Source organism: Schistocerca serialis, chromosome 6, assembly GCF_023864345.2.
Source record: "Schistocerca serialis cubense isolate TAMUIC-IGC-003099 chromosome 6, iqSchSeri2.2, whole genome shotgun sequence".
NCBI classification, from domain to species: Eukaryota; Metazoa; Arthropoda; class Insecta; order Orthoptera; family Acrididae; genus Schistocerca; species Schistocerca serialis.
The window spans coordinates 331,916,429-331,938,499 of NC_064643.1; the positions used below are offsets into that span (position 1 = coordinate 331,916,429).

The following is a 22,071-nucleotide window of genomic DNA, read 5'->3' on the forward strand; positions in this document are numbered from 1 at the left end:
AATTTTACTTGGTAAACTAAAATCTAAGGCAAAAATGATACCCTTCATAGCAGATAATGATGATGATTTTGGTTTGTGGTGTGCTCATTGGCATTGCTATCAGAGCCCTTACAAATTCCCAATCTTTTCACTTTCCAGTCTCACCATTTCATGAATAATGATGAAATGAGGAGGACAACAAAAAAACCTAGTCCCTAGGTGGAGAAAATCCTTGACCCGGCTGAGAATCGAACCCAGGACCATGACATCCAAAGGCGGCATGCAAACCACTAGATCACGAACTCCTCACTTCGTAACAGAAAGCAGAGGGTTACTTACACTGGTAAACTACACCACAGGAATAAAACAGATCTCAAAATGGGAGAATCTAAAGACTGGAATCAAACACTGTTTAATATTTGGTCCATTCATGTATCTAGTCTGTATAACTGAGATCCAATGACTTCGAAGTAACATTCACAAACTGAATGTTTACTGCTGACACAAACGAACTAGTCAAAGGACCAAATACAGACAATATACAGGTTCAAATGAAATATACAACTGTTTCACAGCAAACAGTTTAAATCTTTAACCTAAAACGGCTCATGACGTTGTGAACACTAAATAAAATATTGTGACTAAAATTCCTTGAGGCTACAGTTAAATAACAAGATACAAATGAGACACAGGGAAACATGTGGATAGACAGCAGTTAAAAACCAATACAATCAAACCAATACAGCAGTTTGTGTGTGTTCTGTACTACTTGGCTCTGAAGAAAGATTTGCAACATTTTCAGTCTTGTTTATGTATCTAATTATCTATTGATGGTTCAACTACAAGGTGACTTGCTACCCTTACTCCATCTACTATATACAAATTCAAAAGGAACAACTATAGCTTTGCTGCCTTCTGGTGTCAGTTTGTTGAAAAACATCTGCAGGTAAGGAATATACTAGACTGTGGAAATGTTTTTAGTGCAGCACAACAAACTCCTTGGAAGACACTTTCCAGAAAGTGAGAAAAAGGAGCATCAAAGTAGTGTTGAAAAAATTGTTCAGAAAAAAAAGAAATATTCTGGTTGCAGCACATGTACGAAGAAAACAAGCTTTCTACTGAAATTAATATACCTCTCTGCACATCAGAATAATTCACATTGTTTCACCACAAAGCCTATTGCTTGTAGAGCTGCACAAGAATTGAAAATTATTTTCTTAAAAGGGAAATTGTCCTCCCTCTTTCATTATTGTCAAAATGAGTATCAATCAGGAATTAATGTAATCCAAATATGCTTGACACCTATTCTTTTAACAGCATGTATTGCTAGTAACATGAAGAAAGATAACCAGTTTTTGAGATAACTGCAATAGTTTCTATGCCACAGGTACCGATTAGTCTTTATTTCCTTAAAAGAAGTTAAGATTATTTCAAAATCTTGTTTCTGATTCGATTTCTCACAAATATTGCAATTCACCTTTTGAACTAATGTATCAATTTTCTTTATTATGTCTAAGAAGTGATTATTAAACATTTTAGTATTATTACTCAGAGTTATTAATATATGCGGCACACTGTTTTACTATGACAGAAATTTCATACCTCACAATTGTGCTTGTCCTCACCACTACGTATAGTTTCCTTTTCCTGCACCACAATATTGTCGTTTTCCCTTTATTATGAGATTCAATCAATGTTGCATTGGTAACTCACTTTACAGTTTGAATTGGGGGAAAAACCATTAACAGTGAACATAAATATCATATACACTATTTTTCAAGTCAACATACCTTTTCTCAACACATACTAATCATACAGCGGTGAGGTGGTCCTGTTAGAAAGGTTTTTTTAACTGGCTTCTGACGTTGCATACCAATTTCGTGCTCTAAGCTTGTACTAGTGGACACTTTTTACATAAAGAGAGACTGATGAACATAGGTGAAAAAGGGCATCATATTTTATGAAACTGATTTATTAACATCTTTGCTGCAGTGGGTATGTATCAGGTGTCGTCCTACACTGTTCCAGGGAGCTGTGGACGTGCACCACTTGAGTTTTTCTACACTGCTATGAACATCTGACACACCTTGAACTCCGACCTCTCACTGCTGCGGATGAGTTACAGATATGATTGTTATGACCACGGTTCGCGATGCACAAGGACATTAATGAGTGTCTCACACAGAACTGTCTTTCAGACATAAAACCCAATAACTTTCTTACTTACTTATACTGCAGCCAGTCCTCGGCCTCACTTAGTCCAGCCTCGCATACCTTCCTGTCACCTGCATCTTCATCTGCCAGACCCAGCATCTGCATGTCTCTGATGGTATTATCTGTCTTAGTGGTCTCCTTCCATTGACTTCTCCACCAATTACTGCCTTTCTTACTGTGTTCTCCCCTCTCCTCCTCACATATCCGTATCACCTGAGTCTTTTAGTTTCCACACTTGTTACGATATCAGGTATTGTGTATAACTGACAGAGTTTTTCCTTATTCTCCACTGTAAAGTTTCTTTCATTGGTCTATATATTTTTCTCAGTACTTAATTTTCAAAAGTGATGAGCTTTTTTTTCTTTGTCAAGGTCCATGTCTCGCTTGCATAGCACACTATTGGTTTGATGGAGATCTGATACATTCTTATTTTGTCTGCCTGCATAACAACTTAGATCTTATTATGTTATGAATAGCTCCTAGACATCTTCCTCCAGCTTGATTTCTCGTTACGATCTCTTGTTCTGTAAAGTCTCATTGGCTGATGTTGAATGTGTCTGTCTTCTTTATTGTTAGGCTCCTAATAATTAGACAGTTTGGTACTCACTGAGATCTTCTTCCTATTACCATGAACTTTGTTTTACTTTCATTTATAGTTAACCTACTTTCTTATGTCCTTTCATCAGTACAGCTCCCGTTTTCTCCAGGTCTTCCCAACAACTCTAGAACAAAATGAGATATTGTTCTGCTCTCAATTTTAAATAAAATCACTCAATTTGATGGAGCCCGTATGTGTGATGGATAACGAAAGAAATTCAGAGTTTTGAGTGAATATATCAGACTGCAAAATGAGCAAAAATCAAATTTTTTCCAATAAAATTTTTTGATAAATCGGAAATGTATTTCCTATTGGCCAGAAATCCATCTCTCAGCACAGGCATCAGTATTTGGTGATTAGTAAAGCAATAACAAAAGCTGCCTCAGCATGGAATGCAGAGATTATGTCTGTAGCAGGGAAAAACTTAATCACAAATACCCAACTCCTTTTTCGTATTACCTTATTACAAATATCATTTTTTTTAAAGTACTTATTAGCTGGATAATTTGTATACAGTGTAGTCACAGATAATAACCATGACCACTGTGGTAGTCTATTATCTCTGTTCGTTGTACAAGCTAACTTTTCTAAACAAATATACTTTCTGAAACAAACATATTTGACATTAACACCTTCAGTTGTGATTTAATATTGCTACTACTGTCTAAAATGCTTATCATAAGTGAATTTTGTTCAAAATTATTTGCATCGAAATGTATATACAAGGATGTTTCATAAATTCATGATTATAATTTCACATTGTTCAGTTCGTTTTTGAAGATTTTCTCTTTGTTTCCACAACTACACTTCTTCCAAATAATGTCATAATTTACAGCTATAAAAATGCGAAAGTTTACAATTAATGCTCATCTGATTGACAACGAGTAAACTGTTGTAACACCATAAATGAACTTCTCATCATCTGATCCAAGCTTGCCTTTTCAACTGACAAGAAGACAGTTGTCTGTTAAAATTGCATTTGCAATCACTAAAAACAAGTGACAGGGGCAAACACTTCAAACAGCAGGATTGTATTTACTAAATCCAGTCTTTATTCACAGAGAACAGTATGTAGGCTTTTACAGGGTAACTAAACCAACTAACATATCTGTATACTTTTAGAAAATTAAAAACAAAAAGTGCATGAAGATTACATTCTTACTTCAAATTTCGTTTTCCCTGAGGTAATGTAATGATCTGCAAAGAATTTTGTCCAAAATTATGTGCATGGAATACATATACAAGTACATATTGAAAATTCATGATTATTATTTCATGTTGTTGAATTCATTTTTAAACATAGTTTCTCTTCATTCCCACTCTACACTTATCCTGATGACAACACTTATTTGAAATACTGTCCTCATTTAAAACTATAAAAGTGTGAAAGTTGCACACTGATCCTCTGGAATCTCATAATGATAAATTATGTGCTATGCAATAGATTCATCACTCACACTGATGTTCCACAAACTCTTTGTAACATTATGTCATCTGAAATTATTAAATATTCTGCTTCCCTGGTCACAAATGACTGATTTGTCATGTTGTCTACTGCCTGTAACTAACATTATGATCTGATAGCCCACTTACGACAGTTAACAGTGATGATAGTTATGAATCACATGATACTATTTTTATAGCAGCACATCTGTAAAAGTGAATCTGAAAAACACAACCCTGGAGCTATTATTACTACATTTTTTTAAGAAACTGTTCTGTATGTATTTTCTATCACATTACAGAGAAACAGTATTTTGTATATTATTTTCCTAGTACTTCCCACTCTAGCTAACAAGACCCATAATCAACAGAAGTCCCTTCTCCCCTCACAAAAAACACACACAAATGAAATTTATAAAGAACTTGGCAGTATGAGCTCATTTATTAGTATGATGTTGCACAGCATCTGACCTGCGCATATGAACCCATTGGTTCGGAAGGATGTCAAAAACCTTTTGTATCGTCCCCTGAGGTCAGTTGGCCCACAACTGTTGTAACTGCTCCTTGATATATTTGATACTGGTACTGTCTGAGCTGGTCCCACATGTTCTATTGGAGACAGGTCTGGGGATCTTGCTCGCAATGGGAGTACCTCAACATCGGGCAGACAGGTCATGAAGACACGTGCCACGTGTGGGATGAGCACTGTCCAGTTGAAAAAATAGCACTTTGATACTGCCGCACGAGAGTAACACAAGGACACAGGATGTCCATGATGTACTGTTATGCTGTCAGTGACCCTTCAATCACTATCAGCCACAACCTTTAATATACCAATGGCTCCCCCTCCCCACCATGAAGCCAGGAGTAATACCACAGTGACTCTTCAAAAAAATCTGAAGGATGGGACCTTACCCCAGGTCACAACCATATTCGCTGATGATGGTCATCTGGGTAGTGCAGAACTGTGATTCACTACTAAATACAATGTAACACTATTCATCAGTAGTCCACACTTCTGCTCACGGTACGACAGCAAATGAAGTTGTCAGTGTTGTGGTGTTAATGGTAGCCTATGCGTAGGACAGCAATATCCTAGTAATGCTGCTGTTAAGTCTCCACCGAATGATGCAGGATGACACAGTATGTTGCAGGGAATCCGTTATTTGTTCTCAGGCAGCAGGTGCAGATGTGAAGAGGTTACAATGTGTTTGGATGTGTGTGGTCCTCTGTTGTGGTGGTCAGACACGATCGACTGGAAATTTGACGATGTTTATGCCTGCCTAAGTTCCCATGCTGTCCAACATCGGGGCACTGTCACATCCAAATCGTCCACAAATCTGGACATTGCGCAGTTCCACTAGTTGGCCAATTGAACAACCATTTGAGACACCTTTCAAACTCTCTGACAGGTGGTGATAATACTTTCTCTCATGAGTATGCAGCATCTCCGTGTCCTTCAAAGTGATCACTAAACATATGTTGCTGTACATGTTCCTCATATATGGTGTCCCAGGAGGAAAGATCATCTGAAGCAAAAAGCTTAGTACTGACATATTGCCCTATTCTGAATGGCTTCTGAGATAGAACACATTTAATATACACTGTTATTTATTTTTTGGTATTATTCAGTACATTGACATTGTTTACAGGATACCCCAGTAGTGTAGAGGATGTCAAGACAAGCAATTTGATGCAGGACAACTGTGGTCTATCAAGTCAGGAAAATGCAAACTGGCATACAAAAACTACCTACACTACAGTGCCAGCACGTTGTGCAAGATTTTCAATTTTTTTTTGCTCTGTCCATGCAAGCTACTAGTCCTAGAGAAAAAATGAATAGGATATTTTTGTAGGAAAATTAATGTAGTTTCAAGAAAAACTTACAAATGTGGCATTACGGGTTTTGCATCTTGGAAATCATTCGGAATATAGCATTATGTCCATATGAAGTAGTTTGCTTCAAATGAGTGTTCCTGTCATATCACTGAATGTACACCATTCCTCTAGTGACTCCCTGTATATCCTACCAGACCTGGTAACAAGATGAATACTAATGCTCTCTGGTGGCTGTTCTACTTGCTAAAGAAAACTGCAACTCTAATGATTTACTTACATACCAATAGTGTGAACTTAAACTTGTACAGAGTTCATGACATCTAACCACATCTTCTGGGTGCTTAACTTCTCTTTGTCAGGTAATGGACACTAGTATGAGAGAGCCAGAGAAAAAAATACAAAGAAAATTTGTGTTTCTTTTTTTTTTTTTTATTAGAAATACATCATATAGAAAAAAATATGAACATACAAAAACTATATACAATTGACAAACAATCACTTTAAACATTATGTGATTGCAACACGCAATTATGTTTACACAACAGAATGATAGATTACTCGAAAAAACAGTCTTGCTCAAAGATTTGTAAAAATACTATGCAAGTATCTTGCAACATAACACTTCCAACAATGCAAAACATGAAAATATGTAAAAACACACAGGCTATCAAATTATGGCCACACAATCCGTTCCTCATTGAGGAACCAAATATCACAACAATCAAGGGCACAATAAAATCCCTCAATACGCTTAAAACAACCGAATTATAATGGCTGTATGAATACATACACACATCACATTCAATGAATCCTGAGCACCACTGGTAATGGTAACTGGCAGACTGATTGTACAAACATTCCAACTTGAAACAGCCTTACAGTAGTTGTCTCTTTAATTGGACAAAATAATGGCACCTCATAGTTCTGGAAAAAAAGACATTTTCCATTAAGGCAAGGATTTTGTAGTTTATATGTAACATTCTTTTACTAATAGGATTCGTATTACCAGAGATAAAACAGAAGGTGTTGCAAGAGAAAGGAACAAACAGTAATGTCAATCTAAGCAATTTTTTCTATCACAATTTTTCAAGTGTGACTTAAAATTGTTCTTCACTACAATACTCTGAATCACATACCACACAACAGCTGGGTAAGGCATATTTGATGACAACAATGTGCAAAACCTTCTCTTGAACCAACATAACATTAAGAACCAGTCAGTCCCATTAATTCCAGTCAGATCCAGCAACTCCTTCCACCCCATTTGGAGAAAATTCAACTGAACAGAGACTGCAGGCTTTTTCGCATACCAGTTCTTTTACTACTTTCCTCCCCCATTCCTCTGAAATTATTACTTTTCACACATTACTAGTTAATATCATTTCAAAATCCATGATACCATTTCAGTCTATGCGCTCCATTCTTACATGGGTATCTCTGGTCTCTTTATTAACATTGATTATGAGTATGGTTGTAGAGGCCTCCATTAATCTTTCTCCTCTGTGTCCCACTCACAGTTCTTCTGTATTTCTTTTTCATAATTAGTTTTCAACGGTGCATGCTGGTCCCCCTTTATTCAGTATAAAACACACACCCACACACAAAACCATTAAATCCAGCTTGTCTGTCCACTGCCTCTATATGACTTATTTCTTGGTGAAGCCTGACATGGCCAGGGGGGAGATGACAGTCTTAACACACTTTCTTAAATAAACGATATTTTTAAAGTAAACACTTTTAATGCCTAGCTCGCAATTTTCCTATCACAAAGTTCAATAACTAGTTTCGGTTGCTTATCTGGAACCGTCTTCAGGTCTGTAACACATGTAGGAAACATAGCCTAAGAAAATTATGTTCAATCAAGTAGAATAGAAAAACACTAACACCCGAGCAAAAATAATGAGGAACCAATTCTACAAGTAAAAGTGTAAAAGTGAACATTTGACAAAGCCATTTAACTGTGTAGTACAAACTATGTTAATACTTATCATGTAACATACCATTCAAAATATGAAAAGGCAGTCAATAAACATTGGAAAGCATCATTAGCTGTAGTCATGCAACATGCACTCGTAAGTACCAAAATAATAACAATATGTAGCTGAAAACATCACCGCAAGCAAGCCAAGTTGTAGACCTGTCGAAAGAACCGGAGACCGGAAATCTCAAAAAGCTTTCTCCATATCCAAATGGATTTTAAATATAAAGATAATAATAACAAAGTTAAAATTACACAGCAGAGATCTGTATTATGCCCTGAACTGGCAACAAGCCATTTGTAGGAAGAAGTCATATGTAATTGGCATTAATTTGTGAATGAAATCCCAGAAGCTTGTGCTGAAGCCAAACTAATTTTAAAACCATAAAAATAACACTGTAATGAAGTTACAAACTACAAGAGAGGGAAGCTGCCTTATATAGCTAACGGGCAATATGCCTTATGTTAAAGATAGATCATAGGTGAGAGTCAATTGATGAATTCGCAGGTTGACAGTCATATACGAAATTGTCCAGTTGCATGAGTAGAAGCTGGATCAAAAGATCATTATTTGCAGTAGTATAACAGTTATTGTCAGAACAGTATATGCAACAGTTCCAACAACTGTTAGGTGATCCATAGCTGTAAAGATATAAACCATACAGTTCTTAGTAATTTTGTAATAAAGCTATGTAATCAACATTCTTAAAATGAAAGGGAAATACCAATCCTTGAAACATAGCCATTTTTTATGAAATATGTATTAATTGAAGGATAATATGAAAATGCTGAACGCCCACCATTCTGACAAGAAATGTCAAAAAGAACTGGATTATGCAAGGGCTCCTAATGGACAACCAGGGTAGCTAACACGGGTGACAGGAAGGCGTGGGAGTGCTTGTATTTACAAAGATTGACACAACTGTACTGTATGTGTACTGCAAAGGAAGATAGTAAAGACGACTAAAAATTATGTCTACCATATGCCTAATGTAGTAGTGCATGGTAATAAAAATGATGCAAGATTGAATCATCATCATCATCATCAATAAAATGAAAATATACGTATAAAATGTAGGTCATATCGTCATTAATCAAGTGAAAAAACATAAATAAAATGCAGAGTACCCAAATGGTCTAGAGGCTATAAACAGCAGGGACTGCAGTGTTGTTCCTCATAGAATTTAACAATTGGTCGAGATGATGCAACAGCTGATGGTGATGGGCATCGCCTCATATGAAACAGGAGTCCTGCTAGCAGCGCTGGAGGCATGCACAGCTATATGGCAGATGGCAGCCCAGGCTGGAAGACGTGCTGTCACAGATTAGCGATGACCCCTTCCTCTATAACATGGCATCGAAGAAACTGAAGAAATAATTCTGGTTGAATTCTTTCTCTTCATTCAAAACCTTACCTGGGGCCTTCTTAATACTGAAATAAATCTCTAATTCTTCGAGAAAAATAAATTTTCTTCCCTTTGGCGGATAATGTAATATTTCTAACCCTTGACAACCTTCACACACTCTCGCGGGTGGTGAGGTGACCACCTCCTCACAATTTCTCGCCACACTAACTCCACAAAGGTAAAAAGGGGACAGCCATGTATTCTCTAGCTGTGATTGATCCTGATCGACGTTAACTGAAATCACTCCTCTCTGCCTCTCAGTAGTACAAGTCTCAAAAGGTCGGCCGGCCATTTGACCACCTTACGAGCACATACAACACAGGAAGTACAGTCAGTTCACCGCTTTGCGAGCGTTTACGTGATTTTTTTCCTACTCGGCTAGTTCAGAATGTAAGTATTTATTTTTGTCATTCCTCTACAATTTCTCACTTTCATGGACTCTTTCCATACCCTAATGTCTGTGCATTGCTTTACATAAATTTTTCATTTCACAAGTACTATTTTTCTTCCTGATTTTGCACAGAACTTTCTGCTGTGAAAAGTAACAATTATTATTATTTTTTAAAGGGAATGAGGATGCCTTACGTCTGATGACATTCATCATATTTTGGATGAACTGGATACGGAGGAAGCAAAGCAAAGCAGAGTGTGTGTATAGAATCAACACATTACCAGGCCCTAGAGAACAAGCTAGACAATGTAAAACTAGGTTGAAATATTTTCAGTGTATAATAACTCCCGAAATGGTAGAATGGATTGTAAGATACACAAATATTTATATTGAAAGGACAAAACTGGCACGTCAAACCCTGGCCGAAGGAAGCAATAACTTGGAGGTACGCAATAGGGATTATAGGCCAACAACAATGGCTGAAATAGAGCATTATTTGGTGCTTTGTTTGTGACTGCAGTGAAAGGGGGAAAACGTGCCAATTTTGCTGAATAATTCAGTACTAATGGCACAGGTCTGACGATTTTGCGAGGCAATTTCAGCTTAAATCGATTTATATTTTTGCTATGGGCTCTGAGATTTGATGACCTCAGCAAGAGGTTGTTTCGTCAAGCAATGGACAAACTTGCTCGTATCTGAGAAGTGTTATCTTCTTTTGTAGCAAACAGTCAAAGATCATTCAGTTTAGGGGAATTTGTTACTGTTGATGAGATGTTGGTCACATGTAGAGGACGTTGTTCATTTATCCAGTATAGTCTAAAAACCAGCCAAATTTGGGTTAAAAATATATGCATTGTGTGATACACGAATTTTTTATACACGTAATTGAGAAGTGTACTGCGGAAAACAAATTCCAGGCCCTAACATACTGTCCATCAAACCGCATGACTTGGTGGCTACATTGGTTGAATGTATAGAAGGGACAAATAGAAACATAACAACCGATAATTATTTTTCAAGTTACCCTTTGGCTGAATACCTTGTTAGGAAAGGGTTAATTTTTTTTACATACAATGAGAAAAAATAAAAAAGAAATTCCCCCCAAATTTATGACAGTAAACAGAAATGCAGTGCTAGGAGACTACATGTTCAGATGTAAAGATGATAAAACTGTAATTTCTATGATTACAAAAAAAGGAAAGCTCTAGTAGTCCTCCCAACCACGCATGATACGCACGCCATTGATGACGTTATCATACAGCCTGTACAAATCACCAACTATAATTCAACCAAGGGTGGGGTTGATACTGTCAACCTTAAATGCTCTCGAATTTCCACATCAAGAAAGATGCAAAGGTGGCCTGCATTTATATTTTTCCGCTTACTGCACTTAGCAGGAATAAATTCATTATGGATTTTTCAATTCAACACAGTTACTGAAGAAGACATAATGAGCAGGCTATTCTTACACGAGTTAGATTTGGAGTTGATGAGCGAAAACCTGATGGAAAGAGCTAAATTGAAGCATCTACCGAAAAAGATTTGTTTGTGTTTTTAGGAAAGTACATAGAGAAGGATATAATTAATAGAGTGGTACCAGTTCCAACTAAGAGAGGCGTATGTTATTTGTGTGGCTCAAAAAAACATAAAAACCAAGCGAGAATGTGATGATTGTGGAAAAAATGTATGCCTACAACATTCAACTATCACAGTCCAATCCAATAGCTGTCGCCAGCCCCACAATGAAGATGAAATGGATATTGGATGATTAGAGATATTGATCTCACAGAAATGTTTGTGATATTTAGTTTGTAATTTTCAACTAAAAATACCTTTTGTACACCAAAATTAAAGTATTTTGTGACATGCTAAGATAGCCGACAATTCTACTCCTAAGTTTTATAGTATACATTTTAAAAACATCAAATTACAAAAACGTCCTTTTCGTATACCTTTGTATAGTTTATTGATGAATAAAAGTTTTTGATCAAAAATGTGTTTGAAATATTCTGTGAGAATTCCTATGTCAATATTTTTTGGAAATTTGGACTTTAAAAAAAGAAAATCCTAAGAGAGTGTTGGAAAACATTAGGCGGTCAAACGACCGCCCGTGGGGGTGTGTACATGACTCAGTCTAGCACGAACGCATGAAGGTTAATTTCCTGCACAATATGTCTTTCAATAGGAATATGCGAGCCACATGCTGTTTTATTTTGAGAGTAGTAATGCTTCCTGAAACATACATGAAGAGATCGGCCTGTCTCACCAACATAGTAACGGTCACAGTCGTTGCAATTGATCCTGTGCACACCTGGTTTACAGAACTTATTAGACTTTGGCCCTATCTGGTGCCGTGTGCATGTTTTAAGTGAGTTAATAGTCTGCATACAAGTACTGTATCTGCTTCATAACCCTGATCATGCACCCGGTCAATAAAGGCAAAGTTTTGCGGCACTCAATTTGAGAACTCTGCAGTCCTCAAGAAAAGTGAGGAGACTCTTAAGAACCTGACAAAGAATGGTCTCCACCATGTGTTCAGCACTGGCAGACACGCTATAAAAAGTGAATTCAAGTAGAGTAATAAACATCCGTGAAAAAAAAAATCATTCTTTGTCTTTTTTCATCAGCTCTCATATAATAATACTTCCATTCACTCACACACATACCCACAAAAATTACTTCCTCTTCCTTTTATCACTTGATAACAAAACATTAGTCTTCCATGTTATTATTCACACATATCCTTTTCTTTTATTCCAGATACATTTTTACTGTAGTACAATTAGCACCTCTTCCCCAGGAACTTACTCTTTATGGTGAAGACACATACAATATCTTTACCAGCTGTTTTATTGCTCTTCAGGACTGCAGTTTTTTAAATTTTTTTCCCTGGATATCCTGCTACAAAAATACATGCACACCTTGATGTTCAGTTGCTCCTGCCCCCTCCCCCCTTTCCATACCACACCACTTTTATAAAAACTCCTACACACACACACACACACACACACACACACACACACACACACACACACTCGTATGGCTACAATGTACCAGCTTATCATACTGTACCAGCAGGGCAGTTCAATTGTGGCCTCCAGTTAGACTACAATGCTAGTACAATATAATCCATACAACTGCGCACCCTGGTGTGTGTGTGTGTGTGTGTGTTTGTGTGTGTGTGTGTGTGTGTGTGTCCTGTATTTGCGATCTCTGAAGGAGGACATCATCTGAAAGCTAAACTCTAACAATACGTAAAACAGTGTATCAGCAATCAAGTGATTAAGACTGCTGAGTATCAACTTATACCCAGACCAAGCAGCACTCTCTTGTATGTGGCCTGAAAGTTCAGTATTAAGCCAGTACATGAAGGGCGGCTAAACAAAGGGCTAATGTGAAAGTAAGTGCCTGTATGTGCCCACAGAGGGATTGACATTAGAAGGTGGAATATCAGTACCAGGTAATTGAAATGGGAATAAAGATCGATCCTCAGGAAGTGGGTGTGTTAGCCTGTGACACTTCAGCTATTATGTTCATGAATGGCAACAGTGGACAGGCAAGTGAAATATGCAGAGGCAAGTATCATTTGATTACAGCTACATGGTTGTTAACAGAGCATACAGTTTCACCCAAATTGTTGGCTTGACATCAGAGAACATCTACATCTATGCTCTGCAAGCCACCTTATGACGTGCAGTGGAGAGTGCTTTTTGTATCACTATGATTTCCCCTATCTTGTTCCATTTGTGAAAGGTGTGTGAGAATAACAACTACAGGTAAAACTCTGTAAGACCTCTAATTTCTTGTTTTTCCTGTAGAGGTCATTTCACGAGATATATGACAGAGGAAGCAATGTGTTGCGTCACTCTTCTGAATTTTAAATGTAAACTTTTCCTTGATGCATAATGCCTACCTTGTGTCTACCAATGCAGTTTGATAAGCATTCCAATAATCCTCTCAACACGATGAAATGTGCTGCTCCTTTTTGGACCTTCTTTCCCTCTTCTATTAATCCTACCTGCTAAGAATCCATTACTAATAAGTAATACTCAACAATCACTCGAATATGTGTTTTGGATGCCACTTCTGAAGGATGAATTACATTTCCTTCTTCCCATCAATCTCAGGCTGGTATCTGCTTTTCATAAAACTAGTGATAAGGAGCCATTCCAGTCTAGTTTGTGTCGACAGTTACTCTTAGGTATCTTACAATTGTTTACACTGATTTATTGCCAACACAGTAATCAAACACTAATGGACCTTTCTGTCTATTTATTTGTGAAATGTTGCATTTACTTTGTTGAGGATCAAATACCAGTCCCTGCATGTAGTGTCAATGCTCTGCAGGTCTATAGATGCATTTTGCTAATGGATTACTGGTATTTCAAACTTCCTATAGGCAACAGCATCAGAAAACCTCAAACTTCACACAGCATTGCTGTTAACAACAATGAATAAAAATTGATCACCACCTAAATATGGCTATGTTGCAGTCTGTAGAGCAGCAGTTACATCTACAATCCACACTTTGAAAACAACTGTGAAGTGCATAGGAGAAGGTACTACATAATGCACTACACATTAGGGTTTCAACCTATTCCATTCATATACAGGATGTGAGGGAAATAACTGCTTAAATGCCTCAGTGCACTCTGTAATAACTTAAACTTGTCTTTAGATGTCCCTATAGAGTTATATGCACAGGGTCATAGTGTGTTCCCAGATTGCTTCCTCAACAATTGTTCTTGGGACTATGTGTGTAGGCTTTCAGAGGTTAGTTACTGGCAGCTTTCACCATTTTTGAACATTTCCGAGACACACATCTGCAAGTCAAACTTTGGATCATTTATGTTGCCCTTCCTCGTATACGTTCAGTATGCCCTGTTAGTCCTATTTGGTATGAATCCCACACAACTGAGCATTATTCCAGGACAAGTGTTTCATTAATCCGTTTGACTGCTACAGATGTGCTCTCTGCATTCTGTGCTGAGTGTGGCTTTGTCATCACTATTTCGCTTGTCTAATACTGCTACCTATGCTGAGGGATGACATTCTGGCCACTATGAAATATTTATCATCTGATTTAAAAAAAGAACTATTTGGTGATAAAAAATTATTTTTGCACATCTCCAGCCTGATATATTCACTCAAGGACTAAATTGCTTTTCATTATTCAACATAGTTACTGTGGCACATCAAATTAAGTAAAACATTGCACAGAACATAAGTAAAACATTGCACAGAACATTAAAGAGTTTGTACAGATAAAAACACATTGCGTAGATCTTGCGTACAGTTGATTTTAGCTACGCATTGCTGTATATGAAATGTAGATAAGGTACTGAAATTTTATTTCGAAAATATTGATCTTTATATCCAGTGGATGGTCACACAGGACATGCCAAGTTCCGCACCTGCGTATCGGGAATCATGTGGTCATAACAATCATCATACTTCATAAATGGTTCAAGATACTGAAATGAGTTATGAGTGAAGGAGTTGTCCGTGAATGGGTACGTTTATTTAAAAGTGGACGAGAAAACGTTCATGATGAAGAGAGGAGTGGTAGACCATCATTGGTGACTGACGAACTCGTTCAGACAGTTGATGCAAAAGTTCGTGAAAATCGACGTTTCTCAATGTCGGAGTTGTCTACTGGTTTTCCACAGATTTCTAAGACTCTCTTGTACGAGATAGTGACAGCAAGATTGGGTTACCGTAAGTTCTGTGCACGATGGGTGCCCAAAATTCTTACCGACCACCACAAAACTCAAAGAATGGCCTCTGCATTAGACTTTCTGTCACGTTATGAGGACGAAGGAGAACCATTGTTAAACAGAATCGTGACCGGTGACGAAACCTGGATTAAGTACGTGAACCCTGAGACAAAAGAACAATCAAAGATGTGGGCACATTCAAATTCGCCTACCAAACCAAGAAAAGCCTCGCAAGATTTTTCTGCCAGAAAACTGATGGCAACGGTGTTTTGGGATGCCAAAGGGGTGTTGTTGGTTGAATTCATGGAACGTGGTACGACCATTAATCAAGACGTGTACTGTGAAACAATAAAAAAGTTACGACGGGCTATACAGAACAAACGCCGTGGTATGCTGACTTCCGGTATCGTTTTTTTGCACGATAACGCCCGTCCTCACTCTGCTCGCAGAACAACGGCCCTTCTTCAGTCCTTCAAGTGGGACGTTATCGACCATCCACCTTACAGCCCAGACCTGGCGCCAAGTGATTATCACCTCTTCATGCATTTGAAGAAATGATTCGGGTCACAGCGGTTTGATGACGACGAAGAGCTCAAAGATGCGGTCACAGGCTGGCTCCAGGCACAAGCGGGTGATTTTTATGCAGAAGGAATTTCAAAGATTGTGAAGAGATACGATAAGTGCCTCAATCGCTATGGAGACTATGTAGAAAAATAGTGCAAAGATGTAGTTGTAAGATGTATATATTAAAATATTTTTATTTAACTTGGTGTATTTTTTTAAATCAACCGGAGGTTACTTTCTGAATGGCCCTCGTATATGCCTAGCCAGTGCTTGGACACCTATTCTTTTTAACCTGAGCCACAGTTCCTTTAAGTTCTCCCCAGAGTAAATGTTTTGGATTCTTCCTTAGGGTATGGAACTGCTACTACCTGTTTACAGTCAAACACTGCTTTCACGTTACCGCATTTTACATTCATTTTTGTCGGTCCCAACAGAATGCTTTTCTGTCATTAATGATTCCATGTTACAATATTTCCCACATTTTACATTTTCCTTGGTGTTATCACAACCTTTAACATTGATTTTCAAATGATTTCTGCAAGAAGTGCATCATGCTCCTGCTCAAAGTCAGCCTGGGAACAAAGCAGGAAACCGAGCGAGGTGGTGCAGTGGTTAGCACACTGGACTCTCATTCGGGAGGACAACGGTTCAATCCCGCGTCCGGCCATCCTGATTTAGGTTTACCGTGATTTCCCTAAATCACTCCGCCGGGATGGTTTCTTTGAAAAGGCACAGCCGACTTCCTTCCTCGTCCTTCCCTAATTCGATGAGACCGATAACCTCGCAGTTTGGTCTCTTCCCCCAAACAACCCAACCCAAAGCAGGAAACACAGACTATATGCATAAGTTATTGATCATCTAAAGTAGCATTAGCGTGGTAACCAAGATTTTCATTGTTAGCATGTTGGGGTCACGGCCGTCTATATTATAGGTTCACGGTGTTCAGAAGGGGGGAGAAAGTACGCTGGGTCACTGCCTTAATGATGATCACAATATAATGATAATGATCCTAGTAGCAACCTTCCTTCTGCTCATTGTGTTGTACTACAACAGCTTTAATTTATTTTCACAGCCATTTATGCAAATAAACACCATTTTTTGAATACAGCTATTTCCATAATGGGCTTTCATGAACTGTTGTTCCTTCCATGTGAAATGTGCTAATCCGTACTAGGCGTGCAGTCTTAGATTGGTACCACTTTATGTCAGATATACACATTCCTCCTCTAGATGCTCCATAACATGACGAGAATTTCCACAATCTTTCTCACTTAGGACGTCCCTGAACAGAGTGACTTTCTCGGCATTAAGCTGTAGATTTCGCACCTATTGTTCTCTTTTTACGAAGACTGCCAACTTCAGTGTTGAAGCCAATATAGTATTGCATTAAATGTTCCATTTGTTGTAATTTTATAATGATTATCAATAATAAGTGTCACATTAGAACACAACTATCTTTTTAATATGATTTTACAAAAGACTTTTGTTTCCTTGTTTTATTTACACGATTGGACACGATCGAAATAAAGAAGGAAACTTGCGTTTGGTATGTTAGCACTCAGCCACTGCCGTCATGATAAACACGAAGGCAAGTGGCCGAGACCAAACACATGTATGGGTTTCCTTTTTCGTTCCGATAATGTTCAACGATGTAAAGGAAGCAAAAGTCTTTCCTGAAACCACGTTAAAAAGATAGTCATGTTCTAATGTGAGACTTATTATTGATAATCATTATAAAATTCTGCTAAATAAAACCTGTAACATAATACTGCATTGGTTAAAACACTAAAGTTGGCAGTCTTCATAAACAGAGAACCACGAAATCTAAGGATTGTTGCCAACAAGGATGTCCTCTGTGAGAAAGAGGGAAGAAATTGTCATGTTACCGAGCATCTTGAGGAGAAATGTTTACATCTGACATCAGATCATACCAACCTAAAACTGCACATTTACAACAGATCAGCGTGTTTCAAGTGGAACCACTTCATGAAAGCCCATTAGAGAGACAGTCAACTCCGAAAGCAGTGTTTACTTGTATAAATGACTGTGAAATTAAAATAAAGTTGTTTTAACACAATGCAATGAACAGAATGAAGAATGCTACTAGAGTCATTCGGTCACATCATTTTAGATGCCACAAGTGAAAACAGAAGACAGTCAACAGATGTTCCAAATCACGACAATGTCACAAAAAGAACTGGGCAAAAAGTCTTCCACTCCTTAAAAACTAAAAATGATTACTGCATATTTAATTATGAATTCTGAAACAAAATGCGCCATTGGACTGCTTCTTTGAACGCAACAAGGGAGATTTAATTCTAACAATTATCCTGAAAAAAGTAGTACAGTACTGGTAATAATAAGCAAACAAACACTAGTGTAAAAATCACTTTCTGAAATAGCTTAATCAGTACCTACGAGTGAAATGACCAGAAAAGACAGCAAATGTCCTCTGTGGAAGAAAAAAATGATGATTCTAGAACATGTAGATTCGCATGTTGGATCATGCGTTCAATTAGTGAAGAACCTACGACTTTCCACTTCCACCTCGAACACGACTGTGAGAAATCGGTCTAAGATCGAAGCCAATGATACACAATCTGGTTCCATGGCAAAAAAGTGTAAATACATTCAGCCATCAGCATATGATCATTTCGGTAAACTCGTTGTACATTGGCTCGTTAGCATGAGAGCACTGGAAATTCCACTTGATAGCAATATAATGAGAGAAAAGGCACTACAGTTTGCTTCAAGAATGCGGATCACCAACTTCACAGCGTTGAATGGCTGGATCAATCGATTTAAAACTCGTCATAATGTTATTTACAACCAACTGTGTGGTGAAAGTCTTAACTGCTGATAGTGGAACTGTGAGCCAATGGAAAAAAGAACTGCAAAATGTCTTTAAGGATTATGACCCAAAAAATATTTTTAATGTTGATGAAACTGGCCTTCTTTTTATAACATATTATCAAATAAGACCTTATGTTTTAAAGGTGAGAAATGCCACAGTAGTTAAGTGAGTAAGAATAGGATAACCATTTTACTTATGGTCACCACTGATAGGTCGAAAACATTACCTTCTTCGTAAATTTAAAAATCTGAGGCATTTAAAAAATTTGAGAATTCTGTCCACTAATGATGAATCCAACAGCAATGAATCGATTGCCAGTTCCATCTTGACATCCATCATGCATGGGGGTAAAAAACAGGACAATAATGATGCTACTAGACCAATGCCCAGCATACACTGACAATCCTCAGCTCAGACATATAAACTTTGTGTTCCCTCCTCCTAATTGTACGAGTGAGCTTCAACAATTAGATCTGGGAATCATCCATTCATTTACATGTAAACACAGAAAAATGATTGTCCAGAAGGCTGTATTTATGCAAAATAATGACATGGACCCAAACCTATGACCGTATCACTTTTGAATGCTATGCATTACGTAGCCAAAGCATGAATGGATGTGAATCCTTTAAATATTTCAAACTGTTTCATGAAAGCAGCATTTAATATCACAAAAACACACACACACACACACACACACACACACACACACACACACACACACAGAAATCACTGAAAGAAGATTTGTCTGAGCCAACAGATTCTTCTGTGACAGGCATATTGTCTATGTTTCAAGAGTACATCAGTGTTGATGCTTCAATCACCATTTCTGAGGTGCCAACATTAGATAGTACCATTACCAAACATTTTGAAGAAGTGGTGAGAGAAGTGGTTGGTGAGGGAGAGGATGATTATGATGACCAAGAACCAGTTATGCCAAGCAGTACAGAAGCTAAGTAACCTATTAACATTTTGAGGCAGTACACTGGTAGTGCATCAGGTGATATTAACGCATTTGATGCTTTGTGTGCTGTGGAGAGACAAGTAGAGCTAACTGCTGTCAGAAAGAAACAAAAACAATTTTCAGATTTTTTACATAAGCAAATTTTAATTGTTTTAATTTCATTTTTTGAACAGTATAAAGAGAATGGTATTAAGATTAGTTTATTCATTTTCGCTTGATGTGTTTCCTATGCTTTCCTGCATTTTATACTTTTTTGGGCCAGTTCGCCGAGAAACGTAATGCAACTGTCTCATGGTCACTGATATCAGTTTCAATGTGGGCTTCTTCAGAGAGACCAGATCTCCTTTTTGTTGAACCAACTGCTTTAAGTTCACAGAGAAAGCACTTAGTACTGCTTCATTGCATGTTTTCTCACGCTCACCTCTTCTTCTCCTTCTTCTGCATAGGCGTTCAACCACCAGGTTTGTCAACAGCAATTTGCCATTCATTTCTGTCTTCAGCCTTCCTCTTGAGGGCAGTATAGGTGGTTGTGCTGGTATCCTCCTTGATCTGGTTGATGTATTCTTGTCTTATTTTTTCCTTCCGCTGTCCCTTCAATGATACTTTTAGTGATACTATAATGTCTTAGCAGATGGTTGACCCACCTTCCATATGAAATTAGCTTCAGGAGACAAGGCTTCTCTTCCTTGACTCTGTGGAACACCTCTTTGTTTGATGTCTTGTCTACCCAGGAAATCTCGAGTATTCTGCTGCAGCACCACATCTCAAACACTGTTGTTTTATGTTTTTCTGCTCCTCAGACTGTCCATGTTTCACTTCTGTACAGCAGCACACCACAAAGAAACATCTTCATGAGGTTTTTCCTGAGATGTTTGTCTATGCTGATGGACATGAAAAGCCTTCTCTTGTTAAAAGCAGCTTTTGCCTAGTGGATCTGGCTTACGATATCCTTCCTTGACCTCCCATCTGATGTAATTTTACTCCCTTGGTACACACAAGATTGGAAGGTCACAGTTGCTCATTGTTAGGTAAGCATGGGGTAACAGTGTTTTGTCTGCTCACCACTAAGATTTTTGTTTTACCTTTATTAATTTTCATATTATGGGAAGATCTGAGGGTGGTTTCCATCTGCACCAGCATCACTTCTAACTATTCTGTATCTTCACCTAACACAGTAGTATCATCAGCAAATCTCGGCTTGTCAATTTTCCTTCCAAGAACTTTAATTCCTCGTATGTCTCCTAGTCTTCACCTATTGCTCTCTGGATGTATCTACTGAACAAGACAGGAGAGAGCGAGCAGCCCTGTCGTACACCCTGTCTGATAGTGGCAGCTTGATGTTCTTACATCTTATCACAGTCACATCTTCTCTATATAGTCTCTGCATTACTCTTCTGTCATGCTTTGCCAGTCTCTCTCAACACCTTAAAAAGCTCTCACCAGTCTACCACATTGAATGCTTTTATAAGTTGATGAAGGCAATATGTGTGTCTAGACCCATCTTTGGTCTCTAAGCCGAGCATTGCTTCTCATGTGCCTATACCTCTTCTAAAGCCAAACTGGTCATCGGTGATCATTGCATCTATCCTGCCTTCTATCCACCTTAGAATAATACAGGTCAAAAATCTTTCAAACATGTGTTACCAAACTGAGGGTCCCACACTATTCACATCAGTTTGCAGATGCTTTCTTTGGTATAGACATACATTTTTTAAAGTCTGTCGGGAGCTCCCCTGTTTCATATATAACTTGTATGAGATGGAACGCTTCCTGACTGCAAGGTTGAACTCAATGCACAACACACACATTGATCTCCTCAGCATTATCTACATCTACATCCATACTCCGCAAGCCACCTGACAGTGTGTGGCAGAGGGTACCTTGAGTACCTCTATTGGTTCTCCCTTCTATTCCAGTCTCGTATTGTTCGTGGAAAGAAAGATTGTTGGTATGCCTCTGTGTGGGCTCTAATCTCTCTGATTTTATCAGAAGAATGCTGAAGATTAGATGGGTAGATCACATAACTAATGAGGAAGTATTGAATAGGATTGGGGAGAAGAGAAGTTTGTGGCACAACTTGACCAGAAGACGGGATCGGTTGGTAGGACATGTTCTGAGGCATCA

General features: G+C 38.0%; 1 protein-coding gene across 1 annotated transcript in view; it reads right to left on the minus strand.

The window, feature by feature from the left end:
- Positions 1-6,566: 6,566 nt before the first annotated feature.
- LOC126483986 (cellular tumor antigen p53-like) overlaps positions 6,567-22,071 on the minus strand; it is a 71,240-nt gene continuing 55,735 nt past the window's right edge. The window contains exon 9 of the mRNA XM_050107287.1: positions 6,567-6,997. The gene's annotated coding sequence lies outside the window, so the exon portion shown is untranslated. The remainder of the gene's footprint in view (positions 6,998-22,071) is intronic.